Here is a 9776-nt window from a genome sequence, read left to right as displayed (position 1 = left end):
ATCGAGATGTTCTTCCTGCTCAAGTTGACGCCTCATATCTGATCCGATCACCCTCCAGCCACCAGATTTGCTCATCATTAATTTAGACATGACCCTGTAGGCTATTTTTAGACGCTACCATGCCCGCTTTAATGCAGAATAGAGACTTTTTGTCCCTGCAAGTGTGCTCAACCATGCTTGTTGGTAGGGATTACTTTGCCTTGGGGTTTTTTTTTGCGCTTCCAAAGATAGAGGACTAGCTTGTAGAGTTGTTACAGTATGCCATCAAATCTATTGATCTAATCTCTTTTCCTCCTCTCTGATTTTTTTTGTAACCTAACCTAGGTAGGGTTAGGGTTTTCTCAATGTAACCATCTGAGTTATGCCTGAGCTATAAAGACAATTTTGTAAATTTTTCTCAGAATCTTCTCCCTTCTTTTCTCATATAGAATTCTTATGTTTCTCTACACTTGTAAAGTTATTCCTTTCCCTTACATGAATAGAGTTCACTTGTTTTGCCTCCTTTCAGTTCTGACAATCTGTGTATTTCTTTTACCTCTTTGTTTGAGTGCATTTTAATTTGTTTCTTGAGTATAGATGACTGTGTTGATTCATTGTCGATATCATCTGTGAACTAGATTAGTTCCTTCTGCTATCTTCTGAATTCCAACCTTCACTCTGCACTTTAGGGGCTGGTTAAGATAGGAAATTTTAAATACTTGGGTAATCTTATTCATTTTCTATGTAGTTATAGGAAGGAGAGATCATCATGAAGCAGTCATCAGTGAGGATGGACCTCAAAGAGATCAATCCATATCGGTCAGCAAGAGTAACATAACGGAAACACAAAGATATGATGGAGACAATGCATAACAGATTGTATTATAACATGAAAATTGAATACAACCAACCAGTAACAACCACGTTACAACATAACCGGCTCACAAGCCTGTTAGAACATGCTCAAAGTACATAATAGGTCACAACCAGGACCTTTAATCTTAAGATCTATTTTCTACACATAGTCTCGCTACTTGATTCTTTGATTCCTTACATTCTAATGTGAAAGTACAATTATATATACGATCCAAAGGATCTAGTTGGCCCAAATAGGGATCAAAATATGAAGAACAAGACCTAATGTGTAAAACCAACAAGGTCAACCTCTGCCAAGAGATTCCTCAGAAAATCCAAAGGATGAAGTGTAGATCATGAGAAAAGGTCGGCCACATGCCAAGGAACATCGAAATCAATGCCAAAGGCTCTGAAAGCTTCAGAAGGGGTTCCGATAGATCACCAAAATAGGTCCAAGCAACCGGTAACAAGAAACGGTCAATTGGTAACATGAAACTATGCATGTGAAAAAGTGAAAAGAAGGTCTGATAGCTGTAGGCACAACACTTCAATTAAGTCATTACATGTATGGTTAGTAAATCAATAATCAATAAATAATAAACCATAACAAATCGACTAATTGCCTTCTAAAAGATGTGAGTATAAGATTGCTCTCATATTTTTATAAGCAATACCAGTGACTAGACAACACCAAGATGAAGGATTTAATCTAAATGAGCATGAGATTAAACTATATGGATGCAAGATGGATGAATAATTCAAGCAATAATGTTTCAAGAAATATGGATTCAAGCAATATGGAATAAACTAAATATGGAAAAAGATAAACTAAGATGCAATAATCTCAAAAAAGAAAGCACAATATCTCCAATGAGTCCAGAGAAAAATCAGCATAATAATAATCTCCAAGGTGTTTCTCAAGTATCTCTGGGGTGAATTGAATGAGAGCTGAAGGCTGAATTTATAGAACTTCACAAGAGAGATCAAGAAAAAGAATAATTTAGAATTAATTGAAATAATTGAGAAATTGGATTCAGTTAACCTTGAGATAGATTTCAATTATAGTTTAATTGAAATACATTCAGATAAGAAGTTCAAGTTGCATTGGAAATAAGAATTAATTAATTCCATGCATTTGTGATAAAAGTAGATAATTCTTTGATTTATTCAAGAAAAGAGTCTTTTCAATGCAACTGAACTTCTTTTTCTCAAAAGCTAGGAGTTCCAATTTTAGAGAATAATTAATAATTCAATTAATTATTTTTCTGATTTCAAGTTCTCAATTTAGAAGAAAGAAATAATATCTCAAGTTTGATTTCTCTCTCAATTTAATTCTTTTATTTTATTTTCAATTTAACTCTTGCTTTATGATTAATTCCTCTTTTGTAATAAATTAATTCCTTTTCTGCATGATTACATGGCAAATTTATTAATTAATTAAATATGCTAGGATATTTAATAAATTAAATAGGATAATTGAGAAAAATGATATTCTTGGAATGATTCAATTAATTAAATAAATATTTAATTAATATAGAATAATTCACTTGCCATGTGACATTGATGATTGAAGAATTAATTAATGTGCTCAAGATTGATTTAATTGCCTTTGGTTAGGACCTTGGTGATATTGTCGAGATTAGGGGCCCATGGTTTAAATGATGAATTTTAGGGTATTACATTTGCCCCTCTTTGAATTAATGTGTGAGAAGCGCATTGGTTCAAATAATAGTTGATGTCTAGGAGATTCCATTTCTAAACTTGATTGATCATGAACTAGATGAAGAGCAATGTGTTTAGCTTGATTTGAAGTGATAAAGCTGAACAAAGTTGATTAAAGCAATACTGATCCCAAACTTGATTGAACTAGGAATGATAGAGAACAAAGATACTAAACTTGAACTTGATTGATCAAGAAGTAGACCTTACTGATCTAGAACTTGATTGAACTAGACACAACGAGTGAAGCTAAAATTGATCTTGAACTTGATGGATCAAGATATGATGAGCGAAGATAAATTGTCCAACTTGATTTGATGCGATGAAATTGAACACCTGCTTAGATTGAGTGTGTGATCAAAGATACTCTTTAAACCCTTGATTGAGTTTAAACGAATAATCAGCTTGATGAAAAGCGATGAAATTGATTAACGTCAAGAGATTGATTCAGATGAAGACAAATATCAACTTGATTTGAAGCGATGAAACTGATATGCCCCTAGCGATTGATTCGATTCAGATGATCGAGAGATCTCAAATTGATGTGAAGCGATGAAGCTAAGATGCCCCTTAGAAATAAGAAATTGATTTTCTTTAGTTGAAAAAGATTTTTTTGCTCGACTTTGATGAAGATTTGAAAATTTTCTCGACTTTGAAGATGTGAGGTCATGAGTATGCCCCCTTGGGAGAAAAATTGAAAGATAGTGAGGGTAAATGATGATTAGGAAATTGTTTATCGATGATAATTATTTGAGCACAAATTGATTCAGAGGAATTTTTGAAAATTCGGTGTTGATTGATGAGAAATTGAGAAAAAGCTGATATGTAGAATTGAATTGAAATTCAGCGTTGATTGATGAGCACAAATTGAAGCGAGAATGAGCATCTGATGAAAAAGCACTAAGTTGTTCAAATTGTGAAATTTACTAGGAAAATGATCTCGTATTTTGATTTCGTTCCCGAAAATGGAATCAGAATGGGCAAATTAGCTAAGGGTACAATTTTCATGTCCATCAGAGCAAGTTGAAAAAAATTAGGGTTTTGACTATATATGGGGTAAAAGTATCATTTTCAAATCATTTTAACCCTCCCAAGTTTGAAAATTCAAAAAGCCTTCTGTGAAGAAAATGGTGGTTCCCATCCAGAATCATCAATTCGAGCACCAGAGATGACATAATTGACCTCAGAACTATGAGCTAGCGGTAAGTGGTCGATCTTAAGCTTGTTAATCATTTCAATTTTGAATTTTTTTGTTGAATTTTTTATTTTTTGGCACGTTGAAGTCGGGCTTTCTCATTTTGTCATACAAGATAGGATTGTGTCTCATACGACAAACTGATTAAGTTTTTTTTATTGTTTAAGTCCACTAGTTTTGTCATACTGAAACTACCCTTGTGTCATACGAGAACCTTCAAAATAGCCCATTTTGTCATCCTAGAGCTAATCTTGTGTCGTATCAAAGTGTTTTGTCATACTAGGCCTATTCCTAACTCGTACGAGTCGCTACCTCTACTGTGTTATGTCATTTGAAAAACAATGAGTATTTTTAAAGGTGCAAACTTGAAGTTTTGATGTTGCAGTTGATGTAGTTGGATTTGCGTGATGTTTTTCTTCTCTTATAGGCTAATTTGAAATGTTTCTTGATGGTTTGTTGTTTGATTTTTTTGCAGGTTTGATTGCCCCATGTGTTATTCTGATGTGTATATCCACTGACCATGACATTAGTTCATGAGCTATCTGATATTGACCAGGCACATATTGATTTGTGCAGATTGACTTACCTTTTACAGTTACCTAATATCCATGTGAATCATTTGCTAGTTGGGGAGATGATGATCACTCCCGAGGATGTATATAGGATTCTCTATATCCCTTTTGCTAGAGGGAAGGTTGATTATGATGCAGTGCATCTTCCTAGGTTACTAGCTATTAGACAGGTTTTCAAGGATCCTAATATTCTGACACGTTCTATTAGTTGGGACACGATGATGACTAGGTACAATGAGGACTTTCCACTAGCTTGCATCTTGGCAGGCTTATCAGCTACTTTATGATGTTGAATAAGGGACAACAGGGGTTTTTGTTTGGATGGGGCAGGATGTTGAACAAACTTATTGAGAATCCCCAGAGATTAGGATGGGGTTCTTGTATTCTGGCACACATGTATCGTGAGATGCATGAGATCGTATATCAGGAGGGGAAGAGTATGGTTGTGGGAGTTTTGATTTTACAGGTATGGGCTTGGGAGCATCTTCTAGTTTGTAGGCTAATTGTCGATGAGAGCAGGGATCCTGGTCAGCCCATTATTTATAGATATTCAGGTTATGTTACTCAGCCCCATCTGGGCAAGATAGATTATTGGAGACGACAGCTAGATGACTTGATAGCTGTGATATGGAGACCGTATAGGGGTCTGGAGCCTTGGGATGATTGTAGAGTTGTACGCAGAGACCTCTTCATTACATGACCTCTCATAGGCAAATCACAAACAATTGTCGAGTGATTTGTTGTTACTTGAGTGATGAGGCAGTATGGTAGACCTCAGGGGATCTCACAGGAGTTTACTACATATGCGCATTATGCAGATGAGGAGAGGCAGGGATGGGGGCCTAGGATATCATACGCCTTAGGCATGCAGGAGCTGACTAGGTTACAACGACTTAGATGGGACTATATGGATGATGTTGTAGATGCAAGGGTATTGCCCTAGTACAGGGATTAGTTTCAGCAACATCCATTCCTAAGATTTACAGATCTAGTGGAGCAGGCACCTCACATAGAGGAGGTTGAGGATGATGCCCCCGTGTAGGGATAGGGACAAAGAGCTGAGGCTCTGAGGCGGGCAGGTAGCGATCCTGGTGCTAGCAGCAGAAGGGTGCCAGCTAGTGGTAGGCAGCAGCAGAGAGGAGAGGGTGGATCCCTAAGGGTTGTTGGTGTTAGACTGAGTGGAGCTAGGTTACTTGAGGGTGGAGGTGAGGAGGAGAGATTATCTCCAAGATAGGTCAGGTAGAGATGGGAGGAGCAGGGTGGAGTCTAAGGTGGAGATGGAGGTGAAGATCTTGCGAGAGATGAGGGGGCCGACACAGCGCGGTCGATGAGAGCATGCCTAGAGAGTTTATAGTCATAGTTGATAGAGCGAGACTGACAGCTAGAAGAGCTTAGAGTAGAGAGAGATTGTCAGGTCTCAGAGATGAGATCAGAGAGGAGGGCAGAGACAGACGCTTTGCAGTGGGAGGTACTTCATTAGACTAGTCGGGCAGCCTATTATGTTGCGGCTTACAGTGTTACAATTCTAGTAGCGCAATAGGTTGTACATTATTCTCAGTATATGGCTCGATCTAAGGGAGCTCGGGAACCTCATCAGGATCTGGGCTAGCAGGCTCCACCTCCTCCACCAAGTGATGAGGGAGAGGTCAAGAGCTAGATATTTTTTTTGTAGCTCTGAGATTTTTTGTAGACACACCCATTTTTTTGTAGCCCTTACAATTCTTGCTCCGATGGGAGTTTGTACATGTCGGTTGACATTATTTGTACCCGAGACATTGATGATTATATATATACGAGATCTGATTGGACTTCATAGTACTTGTGTCGATCGATTATGAGATGTCTTCTATATGCTTTATTCTATATGTATGCATTTTTTTTTTCAGTATGGATGTATGTACATGCAAGTGAATATGAATGTTTGTTTTTGTTTCTTTTCATATGCAAATAAATGATGAAAATGAGAAATGAGTAATGCAAATTTCAATATTTTCTTTTTTCCTATGTAATAAGATGAATGTGAATGAGTGATAATGAAATGTATGAATCTATATAAGTTGCTTATGTATGCAGCTAACATCTCAATACACAAGTACTCGATTGAAGAAATGATGAAAAAGAGACTGCTTAGCTAAGAACTGATGATGCATCCAACTCTCATTAAGAAGATAAAGAGATTATTACCATACCAAAATCACTCTAAATTCACAAAATACAGAATGAAATGCAAAATGAGATGCAACCTAAACCTAGTCACTGGATTTAAAATGCTTAAGTTTCATCACCGAGCATAACAAACATAGCAGGCAGATTAGAGTTCCTTTCTTTTCATTTGCAATATTAATTATCTTGTCCACAATGACCATTTTTTCATTCATATCCTTGGACAGATTTCGTAGGGACCCAAATTGCATGATAAAGAAATTCCCTCAAAACAGACAAAGAAATGATGGGAACCTCCCTGTAGCATACAAATAAGTGGAGTTGAGGTATGTGTGGAGATTTCACCTTGATGTGAAGGCTCTTATCACAAACACCTAGCTTATTAGATGTTTCTAGATCATCAGAATCATTCTTACAAGTAGAAAACAAAGAAAATATTATGCCCCCAATTCTTGTGTAAATGTCTCGAGACCAGGAAAAGTCAGAACATGATTATTAAAGTGCACGTTAATATTTAGTTGACCTAATCCAATAGACCTACTTGTGGAATCGTTCTCTACACGAGGTTGGACTTCATATCGAGGTTCAACAGTAACAAGATTAGTAGATAGATTCTCGCCATTTATATTAGAGGATTTAGAGTTTGATGTTGAGTAGATATTGTCATAAATAGGACTATTGTCAGAGTCCTCAGAGTCATTGGATGAAGTTTCTGAGTCTTCTTCGAGTGGTTGAGTGAATGTATGTATGGTATCAACACCAACATCTTTAATGCTGCAAGTTCCTTCAAGATTTGGCTCATTTAGTATTTGTATCTGACACACATGTTGACATGATCTTGATGGTTTTGTGACTCCCTATCATCTACTCCATTCAGCTTCCTCTGGACTGATGACCGGTTCTACTTCTGTAGCTTCCAATTATTCTTGTGTAATCCTGTGTGGGGGAAAAAGCGAGACTAGGTTAATCATGCCCTAATCCTACCTTTTGACACACATTACGGAATACGAAAGAGCCTAGAGATATCGCACAATTGGCTACTTCTTTTTGTGAAAGAGAGAGCCATGGGATATCTATTAGGATTTCTATTCCCTTGTTGAAATTGTAAGATCAAGTAATGCAAGTTCAAACCCTAATCCCAAAGTGCAAGTATGAACTAATAACAAGATTGCAGAATTTAGATTAAACAATGAACAGCTGCAAATACAAGGATGAGATGAGAATGCAGATATGTACCTGGAGTCAAAATCGGACTGAAAATGTGCGGGACGGGGGCGCGGGCGCCACTGTCCTGAAAACTGCACCGGAAACTGCTGTTCTGCACTCTGAAACACTGTCGAGAAGCTGTCTGAAAGCTGTCTGTCCGGAGGACCAGGGTGCCCAGCGCCTCTGTCCCAGGGACTAGGGTGCCCAGCGCCCCTATCCTGGCATGACCAGGGTGCCCAGCGCTCCTGTCCCAGTCTTCTGCTTTGCAATTTGATACAGAGTGCTGTCTCGACCTTCTCTCTCTAGATCTGTATCCCGCGACGTCGTCTGAATCCCGAAACCTGTAGTGATATCTGAAAAAGGGTGTATGGGTGGCTATATAGGGTTTTGCCTTAGTCAAACTCCCACTTCGGTGATTTCCACCTCCACGAATAGCCAAGTTGTTTTGTAAAATGTATTGTGTGTGCAGACCTAGTGTGTGTGCAAGGTCCTAAAATGCAAGAAAGCAAACTAGAGCAACCTAGAAAGTAAACCCTAATTGCTTGTAAATGATAACATAAATTCTCTAAATCAAGATGCAAAGTGATCTAAAGCATGAATAAATGATGTATTGAAGCTTATGTAAAGACATGAAAACAACATGAAATCATACCCAACCCTCAAGGGAGGAGTACAAGCCAATCTTCAGTCGGTAATCTCCTATTGTTCTTCAATGTCTTCCAAGCCCTAAATGGATGAATGGAATTGATAAATGCTTGATAGAGGGATGTTGTAAGATGTTGAAGTCTTCAAAGATCTGCTCTTTCGCTGCATATGAAGTTCCTGAAAACAAAAATCGGATCCCTTCAAATGAAGAAAGAGAGCTCTTATGTATGAAACCCTAGGTTGCAATTTTGTCTTTTGGCCGACCTAGAGATTGAATATCCCGCCAATTTCTTGGGGTTAAGCTTTATTTTATGATTGGATCGTGCTCCTAAAATTTTGGGAAAAATGTCCGGGACCGTGTGCACTCCGGGCGCCACGGTCCCGACAACTTTTCACCAAATTTTCAGGGCCGTCAGATATGATGATTTTAGAGAGAATCCCGAAGTTACAGGTGATTTCGAGATGTTTTGACCCCCGAAATTAAGCCCCCGAGCTCAGAATAGGGCCTAATTAGGGTTTTTGATTAAGTGATGTATTGGAGGAATAAAATGAAAGGGGCACGCTTTAATGAAAGGGCCCAACTTTGTGATGTGGAAAATGGTGAAATAGAACCTTTAGACCTAATTAATTCGATTAATTAAGTGCTAAAGGGGAAATGCCATGCAAAGTGCAACTGCGCCAAGGCGGGTGCTAAACTAGGTGTTAAATTGTACTGCTTTAGCAAGTGCGTACAATTTATGACGTTACATTTAGCCCCCACTTTAGCGGTCATATGAGTACTACGTGCATATGCAAGCTAAAGTATAGAAAGTAAACATTATTTGAAAAAGGATATATCCATAAGTTGTCGGACGAAGCCCCCAGTGGCATCTGCAGTACACAGTTAGGAACTGCACCCTACAAAACAAATGTTAGATCACAAAAATCACCTAATGCTTACTAAGGAAAGTGATGAAATTTGTGAGTAGCTGTATGCCCCCCCCTGTTTCGACTTGCTTATTAGGGAGGTGAAATAGGGTAGCATGTTTACTTGCGACAAATTGTGAGAGAGCATTGATGAGGGGTGTTCACTAAATAGACTTCATCAGAGCACTTTTTGGAACATCCCGAGAGTAGGAGAAGGAAAATATGATTCCAACACAACAAACGGCTCGAAAATCGCATCTCCCAAACCCAAGTTATGATAAAATGAATGATAGAGGAAAATTATGGTTTCAAAAAGTAAGAATAAACAAACGAGAGTATATACCTCGAAAGTGACACTTGCATTTGTCACTTTGTTGATTCTGAGTACTGTTCATTGCAGTGGAGCCCACATAGCCATCATCATGCCTTCACGACGACCGGAGCATCCCACGAGGGTTGAGATCCTGCGCCAGGCCGTGATTGACGATGAGCCACTGGACGACGTGAGTTGACTGAACTTTGACTTTTGATTTTCT

The sequence above is a fragment of the Cryptomeria japonica genome, chromosome 1 (genome assembly GCF_030272615.1).
Source record: "Cryptomeria japonica chromosome 1, Sugi_1.0, whole genome shotgun sequence".
NCBI classification, from domain to species: Eukaryota; Viridiplantae; Streptophyta; class Pinopsida; order Cupressales; family Cupressaceae; genus Cryptomeria; species Cryptomeria japonica.
Note: the sequence above shows the minus strand (reverse complement) of the source record.